The sequence below is a fragment of the Sciurus carolinensis genome, chromosome 5, assembly GCF_902686445.1.
Source record: "Sciurus carolinensis chromosome 5, mSciCar1.2, whole genome shotgun sequence".
Lineage (NCBI taxonomy): Eukaryota > Metazoa > Chordata > Mammalia > Rodentia > Sciuridae > Sciurus > Sciurus carolinensis.
The window spans coordinates 30,217,909-30,228,101 of record NC_062217.1 but is presented as its reverse complement, the minus strand read 5'-3'; the positions used below and the strand labels follow the sequence as shown (position 1 = coordinate 30,228,101).

General features: G+C 36.6%; 1 pseudogene; it reads left to right on the top strand.

Annotated features, from left to right (window-relative positions):
- The first annotated feature begins 8,452 nt into the window (after positions 1-8,452).
- On the top strand, positions 8,453-9,289 carry LOC124985539 (holocytochrome c-type synthase-like; annotated as a pseudogene).
- The last annotated feature ends 904 nt before the right edge of the window (positions 9,290-10,193 follow it).

The window sequence follows — 10,193 nt, the reverse complement described above, 5'->3', positions numbered from 1 at the left end:
GTGATACAAGCACATCAATGTTCACAGCAATACAATTCATAATAGTATAGTTATGGAACAAGTCCAAGGGCCCATCAACAAATCAATTGATAAAATGTGGTATATATACATTTAAAGAAGAATGAAATAATCATATTTCTGGTAAATAAATGAAACTGGGGAACTCGAGCTAAGTGAAATAAGCTAGACTCTGAAAGTCAAGGGTCAAATGTTTTCTCTCACATGTGGAAGCTAGGCAGAATAAGGGGAAAGGGTGTGGGGCATGATGAAAATAAAAGGGAGATCAATGGAGTAGAGATAGGGTTTTGAAGGCCAAGAAGGAAGAACAGGAAAATGGAGGAGATGTGGAATGAAATAGGCCAAATTATGCCATATATATATATATGGATATGCCACGGGAATTCCACCCTTATGTATATCTTTTAAGTACCACTTTAAAAAACTATAAGTAAATAGAGGAGCAAGAGGAAAAATTGAGAAGAGGAAGAGGAACAGGGTAAGGGAAGGGAGGGAAAGGGGCACTGGGGACTGAAATGAAGCAAAGTATATTCTAAGCATGTAAAATTATATCAAAATAAACTCCACTATTATGTATAATTTTAAAGCAGCAATGAAAACATGTAAAAAAATAACTTTAAAAAGTTCTCTAATTGAAGAGGATATACTATTTTAACAGATGCATATCTATAATGCTGTTTGTTGAACAAAATTTTGCTATAGGAATTACTTTTCATGATTTTTATCTAGTCCACTTTTACTGTGTCATTTAAGTGTGTTTTCATTGCACTTTCACATACAAAGAGTACTACTTTAAAATTCCCTTAGGATACCTTTTACAAATAAAATATGTAGTCTGAGGCAGCCTTTCTCTAAGTTTTTAGATCCTCTGGTTTTAGGTGAATGGAATCTCCTACAAACGTACTGGGGGTGCATATTCCTTTATCTGGCTTCTAGAGCTTTGACTTTCATCTTTTCTCTTTGATCATTTCTTCAACAATCCCTAACTCTTGAGTTAGATATGATTAGCCTACCTGCTTCCCTTCAAAGACTAGAAAATTCTTATTTAAGATCCCTCTAGTATTGACAAAAGCCCCATTAAGCTCAACTGATCCACTTATAGGCTATCATTTACTAGTAAAATGAAGTTATTTGATTTTCAAAAAATCATTTGACTTACTTGGATAATTATCTGACCAAATTGCTTGCCTATTTTGGTATCATAGAGATGTAGTCAAATATTGTTATTATCTTATTTCTTGCTTTCAGATTGAATTATCCTGATATCTTTACCTTCTATGCCTAGAAATTATTTTCTGATATCTTCTTTGAATTTTTGTGAAATCTCATAAATCATGTTTCTCATATATGGCTTTTAGGATCTTAAGCAAATTTATATGATGCCTAAATTATTATATAAAATAAAGGGCAGATTTTATTTATTTTATATACACACACACATATGCATATGTGTATGTATATATGTGTATACACACACATATAAATTGTCAATGTATTTATGAGTGTGTGCATGTGTGTATATATAATGTGTTTTTATGCACACATTTGACATTGTAGAAATAGCATTTCACGTATTTTCATCCATAAGTTCAACATTATGCAGCTACTATAATCCAATCAGCTGTGTGCCCTAGGTCACTTTTTGTGTGTGTGGCTAATTGATGGGTGTAACGTGCAGATAATCAAAAGATTTGTTACAATCAAGATAAAGTACGTCTATCATTTCTCCTTGATCTACCATATTAGATTAGCTTTAAAAGGATTTGTTTTTAAGTAGAACACATTAGTCATTATCCACTAAGTACCTTCTTGTCTTCAAGTTATTTGCAAATTGATTGTATCAGGGTTTCTGCCAGTATTTTCTTAAATATCCAAGTGAAGGTTACTTGTCTGTTCTGCTTGTTATATGACTCGTGACTTCATTTAGTCCACTACTGGTGACAGATTTCCCTGTTAACACCTCAAGATAAAATCTTTAGGGAACCTGGCATATGAACAAAAAGATTGCATTAAAATCAAGGTTGGTGGAGTTGTTTCTATTATTAGAGCTCCTACTATGATTTTCTGCCAGTATGTTGAATATATACTGAAGTTTAAAAATAACATTGCATTCTTAGCTGTATATTTAATGTCAGACTTAGCAAGGAAGATTGTGAAAAACCCTTGGTTTATTACATTTTACAACTACTAAATGTGGTGAACTCCAGTTGTTTTAAGTGATCATGACTTATAAGGTCTAAAAAGCTGAAAATGTTAAATATTCCAGAGTATTTCACTTTATATATAGTTTATATTATATGTAACACAAAATCAATGCTATTTCATAAATTATGTGATTGCTACACAAAAAATATGTTCTCTCCTAGGTAAGTACCTGCATTTTAAAAAATGAAGTTAATTTTGTGTATCAATATATCTGGAAGAATGTGTGGTATAAAAATAAAGGAACAGGATTGAACTTAGGAGTCCACAGACCTCATTTGAGTCTCACCTGGCCCACCTCCAAGCTATGTGACCTTGGGTAAGTAATCTAAATTCTTGGAGCCAATGTTCATCATCAGTAAGTTTATCTATTTCACCAGTTTTAGTAGGCTTAAAGGTTATGGTGTAATTAAGCTCAGCACAACATCTAACATATTGTAACTCATAAATAAATGCTAAGGTCTAAATATTCATCAGTTTTCTGAGGATATGTGGGAAAATCTGTGAAATCATTTTGGGACAATTGTTTTGCCCATTTTTATCAACACAGGGTCAATGTAATGTCATCTGAATCACCCTTATATGGCATCTGGGGTATAGTCATTTCTAGTTGGATGAAGTCAATTATATCATATCATATAATATCATATTGTTATAGTACATAATTGGTGTTACCAGATTTAAGGTTTAACTACCCATATGAGGTAGTGATAGTACTGAGCTATTAGATTATTCCTGGACATACATCAAAAAGTATTCAGATCATGGACATAAAAAGAAAATTGCTGTGGGCTATGACCAAATGATTGAATTCATGAATTAAACACGCCAGATCTGTTTAAAGTGATACATTGCCAAGAGTTACACAAGCCTCAAGTCAAATCTGGGATCTTACCCATTCCATATGGTTTAAATGGTGAGCTTCAGTGCTCCCTTGAACTTTGTCCGGATGCTATGATGCTACTTCTAACCCTAAAACTCACCATTATCTCTATTATCTACTACGCAAAACAAACAAATAAGGTCCATGAAGTCAGGGCCTTTGAATCTAATGGTCACCAATACATTCATATCTCTCAGAAAACAATCTAGTACACAGTAGGCCATCCAAAGATCTTTGCTGAATGAGTGAATGAATGCAATTTTAATTCAGCATGCTCTTGAAAAATCAACCATCCTGACTGAGTGACTAAGCTATGAAGTTTTGCCAGTTAAGGGTTAAAGAGGAGCCCAGCTCCCTTTGGTTCAACTTTTATGGTTTTGAAATGTTTCTCAAAATGCCTGTATATAATTTCTTGCTTTACTAAGCACAGTCTACTGAATATAACTGCGTCTTTCAATAATGTGATGGATCATTGAAGTTTCAGGATTATCATGTTAAATCCAATCTCATCTTTCAACTGCAAATACAGATATGGGAGAGTTAAACATTTGGATGAAAGAAGAATGGCCTTGAAATGTAAACTTATAATTTTCTTTAAATATCTACTACTGAACGTTTAGATCACACATAAATTTGTCAAAAATCCATATGGAGAACAATATCAATATTTTCTAGGAATTTGCTATATGGGACCTGCATAACTTTTACTATAATGAAAGTTCTATTATCACCAAACAGCTTCTTTTATTCCAGAAATTATTCATAAGCACCTATTGTATATGTGAAGATACATATACTAGACTCTAGGAATACATAAATGAGTAGGACATGGCTTCTGCACTTAAAAAAACTCTCAGAGTTAACTGAAATTCAATATAGTCTAAAAATTATCTCTGTAACCATATATGTTTATATGAAATTGTGGTTCACGAGAAGTGATTGCTTTATGAGGAGGACTTCCCAGAAGAAACGCCATGTGAGATAAATATAAATGAAGAGTAATAATAGTTCACCAAGGTCACCTATAAAACTCTAAGGAGGACCATCCATATTGTAGGGAATATTCCTCAAGCTTATCCAACAGCAGTTGCTGACACCATGGTCTAAGTAAGCCAAACAGTCTGGACAGAGAATCTAAGGTAATGGTAAAATGGAATGAAGGTCTTTGCAGTTGTTGAGGCTGAGTTAGGAGCTGAGGGGAGGCCTCGCTTTATCAAGCATCCCAGCAAACTGTGATGTGAGCTCACCTGTGCTGCCTTGCCTCATGCTGTGTGCAGGAGCTTACCGTCCCCCCAGTCCTTTGTCTCAGACTCGTTGCTGGGCAGAATTACTTAGGCATGCTTGGTTTGTTTACATTACCTCGACGTATACTTCACCTATAGGCTGACTCTGTTATGCTTTAACAAGCGTGATAACCTGATTGGATAACGTGCCTATATATGTCCTGTACAACCCTAAATAAAATTAGATCTGTGCCTTCAGAGCTCCATCTCCAGTGTCTGAGTGCACTGGGGTAGACATCGACGTCCTCACCCTCAGCGAAGCCCCCATCTCCGAACATCTACAAGCCATGTGGCTTAAAAACAGTGGCCCCTAAACTTGTGCTCCTGGGGAAGAAACTCTTTTCATGTATCAGTTGGGATGTTTTCAGAGGCAAGCAAACAGAATACTTAAAGTACCTTAAATCATAGAGGGCTTTATTTTCACAAAATCTAGAGGGAAGTGGATGACTATCTCGTTCAGTTTTTTCCTATCATTTCACTGCTTCTTCCTCAGTACGTGGCTTTTACCCTTGGATTTATCATCACCTCCTGGCCATAAGAAGGTTCCAAAGTTCCAGGTGTTACCATATTTGAAATACCAGAAGGAAGTTTAGAAGGTGAGAAGACTCCTTAAATATCTCTTTTTCATTTTTACTTTGTTTTTCTCACCTATATCAAGGTATAACTATCAGATAAAAAAGTATATATATTTTCAGTGTAAAAAGTGACATTTTGGCAGGCATGGTGGTGCATGCCTGTAATCCCAGTGGCTTGGGAAGCCTAGACAAGAGGATTGTGAGTTCGAAGTCAGCCTCAGCAACTTAACAAGACCCTAAGCAACTTAGCAAGACTCAGAATAAAAATTAAAAAGGGCTGGATAGGTGACTCAGTGGCTAAGCACCCCTGCGTTCAATCCCTGGTACAAAAAAAAGTGACCTTTTAATATATGAATACATTGTAAAATGATTAACTCAAAGGAACATATCCCTCACCTCACATAGATTTTTTTTCTGTGACATGAACATTTAAGATATACTCTCCTAGCAATTTCTAATTTTCTCCTAGCAATTTTGAAAGTATTTAGTATTTTCAAAAATATATACAATATAAAATATATCATTATTAATGGTAGTCACCATGCTGTGCAATTGATACTCAGAATTTATTCACCCTGCCTGAAACTTTGTTCCCACCCCTTGACCAACATCTCCCCATTCCCATCCCTCCTTTTAAGAGAGAAAAATTCTTTCACAGAAGTCACCCAGAAAATTTACCCATCTGCCTCACTCTCCAGAACTTATCATATGAGCATTACTAAATGCAAGTAATATTGGGAGATTAAGAAAGCAAGTCAGTAATATGTTTAGCCTCAATTTTGTAAAGCAGTCACTATTAGGAGGAAAAAGAAAGGAGGGAAAACTCTTGAGTAGGCAACTCACAGTGTATCCAAACTATTCTAAGACTAAAAAGTATTAAGATTTTTGGTTTCCAGGACCAAATATAGGACCAAATATTTTGACAAATACTAAACTTTTTGTCTATGTCTGCTAACACTGTACTTGTGTCTTAATAACTTCTAACATTTTATTTGCTTCTTTTCCCTTCTCAAGAGTAGTATGTCTTTACACATCCTCTTTTTATTTCAGTGAGACACCTACAAAATATGTATTATTATAGTTAATTTCTATTTGTAGAGAATTGGGGCAAGGAGAGGTCAGGCTAGAAAATAGTTAAATAATAAAACTTGCAGCTTGACAGTAAGTTTTTTCCTATGAAGTCTCAAATTCTTATATACTCATAGTATATTTGTGTGTGGCAGGGGTACTGGGATTTGAATCCAGGGGCACTTTACCATGAAGCTAAATCCCCAATCATTTTTATTTTTTATTTTGAGACAGGGTCTCACTAAATTGCTGAAGATGGATTCAAACTTGCAATCCTCCTGTCTCGGTCTCCTAAGCAGCTGGGATTATAGGTGTGTATAGATAGATATAGATAAATAGATAGATATAGATATATTATGGTAATTCCATACACTATAGTACAATTTCATACTACAACATAATGTAATAGTGAATTCCAGCCATATTTCCAACTGTCAGCCAAGGTAGACTAATCAACCTTGTAGGGATCATTCATTATAGGCTGATGAGTACCTCTCTTCAACAGGGCACTCTTTGTTCCAGGAGCCTACCATCTTTCCAGCATGATGCAGGATCTGAGAGAAATAAATAGTTGGTTGTTACCTGTCACCAAAAGAGGTAGAAGAGATTAGGAAATGACCTGGCTGTGAAGGAATACATGAAAAATTATCTCAAAAGCAAGAAGTCTACATTCATTCCTTGAATTCCTTTTCCTCCTTCTTTCCTCTGATTTACACATGTCCATGTGGAATAACTAAATTGTCAGCTAATCAAAAGAACACATTTGCTGAGAGATAAGATGAGCCTTTAGAAAACCACGAGAAGCTAAGATGCGCTTCATCACAGGGGAAAGAGACTGAATGGGCCATTTGAAACCTCGCTGAGATGGACTCTCTGCTCAAGATCAATAGATGATACTGCATAACAGCAGCCATGGTCACCACCGTGAGCAAGGCTTTAGCTATAATGACAAGGTCCGACTGGATGGATCACAGAGAGAAATTCTTTATGAACACAGTGTTGGCACCCTTACACAGCTCATCGCCAACATATTTCTGACAGTCAGAGGCAATTCAATAGATGTTGCTTTTGAAGAAAGTAAAAACTGGGTCATTTCATTCTGGGGCTTTCAAAGACTGCTCTTTTAAACCAGGCAAGGTTCTAAACAGCTCCCAGGGTCTCCAGCTATAATTCAGGACTGCGGCTGTGTGTTTACTTGACCTCATTTCCAACATGAAGAATTAGCTATTAGACAAGTAAAAATAGATTTTCTCCAAAGCAGGCACTCTGGTCAGGGCAGAACCCAATCAAGCAGGGTCCAGTACCATACATCTAAAGAGTGAGAAAGGTCAAAGATAGAGTTTGCTTAAGAGTGTGCCAGAGCAAGTGGTGGAATGATATATTCCTGAGTTTAGGTTGTACAGTATATTTTGATTATGCAAATTAGTATCATTCAAAAAGAGTGTTTCAGGATAGGCAATAAATTTTTTGACTAATATACGCTCTGAAAATTCAAAGATTATACAAAGTCTACAGATTGGAGACAGACTTCCCAAATACAGCAATTGATTAATGTAGACTTTTTAATTAAAATTTTTATTTTTGAAATAATTATAAGTTCAAATGCCATTGCAAGAAATAATACAGAGAAGATAACACCCAATTTCCCCCAATACTAAAATCTTCCATAATTTACATCATCACAATATCACAATGAGGATACTGATAGTGATATAATCCTTTAATTTCATTCACTTCCCAGTTTTAGATACTGGGTGTATGTGTGTGTGTGTGTGTGTGTGTGTGTGTGCGCGCAGTTTTATGGAATTTTAGTTACATATAGGTTCATGTATCTATCATTGCAGTCAAGATAGAGTTTTAGCAACTCAATGATCTGTCATGTTGTCCTTGATATGGTGTCTTAATGACCTGAAAAGCAAAGGCAAGGACTATTTCATTATTAAATGAAGTGTGAAAAACAAATTTAATTTTAATCTAAAATACTATGTATTTTTAAATACAATTTCCTTTCATTTTCTTCTATATCCATATTTTCTTCTGAATTGATGAAAATATAATTAACCTGACCTTACACAGTTTCAATATTTTCACATGGTCATCTGAACATATATAATAATAATCAATTATTTCCATTGTAAAACATATGATCCATCGATTACATGCTTGGGTTTATCCTAGAGACAGGAAAAAATATGTTCACTCAAAAACCTATACACAGGGAAAAGGAAGGAGCAGCACGCGAGAACACCAGCGGTGACCAAGGCGACAGTGGTGACCCAGTGAGAGGAAGGTTGGGACGACAGCAGGTCACTGTCCTCGGGACTTGGGTTGGAGGTCAGAGGTGGGGCCAGCTTCTGGGAGCAGCCTGGGGGAGGAATCAGCTGGAAATTTAAAGTAGTTTGGAGTCAACACTGATTCCAACCATGGGTTTGTCAGCCTCTACTCCTGCTGTTCCAGTTCAGACCTCCAAAGCTTCCGATCATCCGACAGCATCACCACCTTCAGGATGCCCAATGCATGAAGGAAAAATGAAAGGCTGTCCAATGAGTGCGGAACCTCTGGTGCAACCTGTGAGAGCAAAACACACTCTGCACCTGTCCACCAAGATCGTGCATATGAGTCTGTGGAGTGTCCCGTTTCAGGCGCTGCTGCTAAAAATAAGGAGAACCTGGATCCTTCAAATCTGATGCCACCACCTCTTCAAACACCAGCTCCAGATCGACCCTTTCCTTTGTCTACCATCAGTGAGGAGTCATCCATTCCATGAGCAGATTCAGAGAAAAGCGGGTTTATCCTCCTGAACAGATCTTCTGGAATGCAATGTGGAGGAAAGGGTGGAAGTGGAAGGATGAGGATATTCGCCAGAAAGAGATGTATAACATCATTAGAATTCACAATCAGAACAGTGAACAGGCTTGGAAGGAAATTTTTAAGCGGGAAGCTCTTCATGCTGCAGTGTCCTTGTGGTCCATCATTGATCCGATTTGGAGGGAAAGCAAAAGAGTATTCTATTCACCAAGGGCAAGAATTCGTTCCTGGATGGGGTATGAGTTGCCCTTCGACAGGCATGATTGGACCATCAACCACTGTGGCACAGAAATTAGATATGTGATAGATTACTACGACCGTGGTGAAGTCCACAAGGACGACCAGTTCACTGTCCTGGATGTCCGCCCTGCTTGGATTTGCTCTCATCAGTATGGGACAGAATGAAAGTTGCCTGGTGGTGCTGGACATCCCAACCACTGTTTTGTTTGTGATGCAAAGTATAAACTATTTTTTTTTTCTGAGAGATGCATTAAATTATTTTCCCCAAACTGAATTGCACTCATGACATAACGGGATCTTCAAGTGGGTGATCATACTTCATCCTCCACTTAGCAAAGGACCTTTGCTCCATTCAGTTTTGAGCTGCATTTTGCCTTACAATTTATAGCAGATCGTTCTAAGTTTTCTTCCCGTTTGGTTTAAGTGGGAAGCAGTCCCTCCGTTTGTCCCTTAGCTGCAACATTGCCTGTGTATTTCATCTAGAAAAGTCTGAAAAACCTCTGAAAAAGAGCTTTTAGAAAGTGAGGAAAGTGCTTTTTTCTTACTGTTTTCTTAGGAATATTTGAAAGATAAAACCTGAAAGTCAGTACACTGCTCAAGAGCTTTTACCTGGTCAAATCCTTTAATAAATTCATTTGTTATAGATAAGAAATACCTTTTTTAAAAGAGACTATGGTTTCTGAAGTTCCTACAATTTAGTAGAGACCCTGAACAAAATGCAAAGTCATACCCTTGTACTTAGCAAGACTAAGGCGTGTCTTGGCTCTCTAAACTCTCATTTATATGCATTTTTCAGACTGGGCCTCGTTAAAGAAGTTTCAATTCACCATGTGTGCTGATGCATATGCTTTGAAACATATATTTTAATTTTTAAAATATTTTCCTGTTGTTCTGATATGTAACTCTGCTCCCCCAAAACAGGCCTCCTCATTGTCCCTAGAATTTCAAATTATTCCACCTTTGAGTCCCATTCCTACCTCCATTGGAAGCCTTCTCCCTGGTTGACCTATTCCAGATTTAAAAGCCTTGCTCAAGTCACAGTGCCACTATTAACATTCATAAGAAGAGTATTTTTCTCACATGTAGTATGTTTGCATCAATTCACTGTCTCAATTT